Below are 2,226 nucleotides of genomic sequence, written 5' to 3' on the forward strand. Positions count from 1 at the left end.
TTTGATTATGGTGTTGAATTGAAGAGAGGGGTTTTACATGTTGACAAATTTTGAAAATAAATAATGAAGAATTGCATGGTTTGTCAAAAATACATGACCACCACATGTTTTGTTGAAATGTTGGAAAGAGAGATTCTTTGCATAATTTGACAAATGTTTTGAAGTATGGTGGTCCAAACTTTATGTTTTGAAAGAAAAGATTATATTATGATATTTTATGTCTTAGATATTCGACTTGCAAGTCAATGGTATGACGATACCATATAAATGAATGCCATAATAGAGTAAGAGTTTTAGAGTTGATTTCAAAGAATACATGTCTTAAAGAGCTAAAAAAGGACTTAAAGAAGGTTAGGTGGTTTCCCGAAGAAGTATTTAGTTCAAATAACTCCTAGCCCAAAACCTGTTTTGCTGATATAGGTTTCATTACATCTCCAAGAGGGATTATATACTGGCCTACTGCCTTGTGGCGTATCAGAGATAGATACTCCTACTCTTGCGGTAAACTTGAGTTGTGGGCTTGGCTGATGAGTCAAGACAATATTCCATATAGGCCATGGAATTTCAGAGTGGTAGGGTATACCACCTAGCTCAGAAGTAATACAAAGCTTAGTTGCATTTACAAGATTGTTTTAAGAGCATTAGAGATGGCCCATGTATTTTGAACCATTTCATGCATAATGTTTTATGAATTGCTCTCACCTATGTTATATATGTATAACTTCATTATTTTATATTGCTCTGCGTACCACTACAATTGTATTGACCCATTGTATTTCAGGGTCTGAGGCTCAGTCTAAAGGTCTTGCTAAGCCTAGAATTTTTTAGAAAGAAGTGAAATGGGCAGTTGGTGAGCTTTTTCTATTCCGAAAGGCCTATTTCTTTTCAGATATTTGTTATTTACTTTGGTTTAGGTCCACTAGGGGCCTTTTCCCTGTTTTAGATAGTTTGATAATTTCATATGTAATAGAGATTTCATAGACTGGAACAAATGTTATCTAGTTGTTGATTTACTTATTTTTGAAATGTTAAAACGAACTCAGAGTATGACTATGATTTCATTTATTATATTCTGCATCTTTTTCTGTATTGTTATGAATGGTGTTCATGAGTACCAGACAAGAAGGGGTGCCCGAGCCTACACGGTTTGGGATGCTCGTTGTGGCCAGGGTCCCAACTTGGGACGTGACATTTCTGCATTCTTCTTTTCTATATTTTCAAGACTTATAAGTGTATTAGTTCTTCCTCTGATCTTATTGCTGTCCTACTACCTCCGTAGCTCCAATGGATTTCAAACAACACCACTATATGTTATTCTATACGAACTATATGTTCACTAATTTTTACTTAAGAGTTGCCTATGTATGAAATAGGTAGCCTAATAATGAAGCGGTAAAACTGTAAGAAAATATGATATTTGATTTTATGTGGAAAACACCCAGCTCGAAAAGGTAAATCCCACGACTTATACCTCTACAGGATTTATTCCCAAACTTTACGAAAACAATGTAAGCCTCAACAATGGGAAATTACAAGACTCTTGTATCTTAGCAATTATAAACTCTAACTCCTAGCAATGCTCAATTCACAAACCTCCCAAGGTATGTGACCCCAAGTCTTTGAGTTTCCTAACTTGAGACAATGAACCTAACTTAATTTATAATTCACTGAACTAAGATTGCATCAACATCACAACAGTGTAACCAACTCCTAATACATAAAGACTGAGACTCTTATCTTACTTAGTACTAGGACCAATTTCAACAATGTGTTCCTTCAGTCTTCAAATAGCACACTACCAAGTAAATATTCTAATTGCCCTTTTTTCTTTGTAAGTGTGTGTCGTTTCTGAAGAGCACAACTTCTATTTAAGGCCAACTCTCCAAAGAGTTCTACTATAATTCAAGCTCCTTATTTTATCAAAACTCTTATTACTTAGAATTCTACCTTAAATGAAACTCCTTATTCAATTCAAATACAAGCTCCTTCAAGTGTTGTAGTCAAACTCCAACTCTTCAATTCAGGAATCGGCAATTGTTTTGGGTTTATCTGATGTAACCACTTATCGATTCTTTAAGTCGAGTACTCTTGTCTCTTTTTATGTTTGATCTTTCTATGAGTTGGTGTGCTTGTAGTTGTGCATCTGCGAACCAGCTTAACTAACATATTTCATCTATTTTGTCAAAGATCAAAGCTTCATAAAACCCAACAAATTCTCCATTTTTT

This window comes from Capsicum annuum, chromosome 5 (assembly GCF_002878395.1).
Source record: "Capsicum annuum cultivar UCD-10X-F1 chromosome 5, UCD10Xv1.1, whole genome shotgun sequence".
Taxonomy (NCBI): domain Eukaryota; kingdom Viridiplantae; phylum Streptophyta; class Magnoliopsida; order Solanales; family Solanaceae; genus Capsicum; species Capsicum annuum.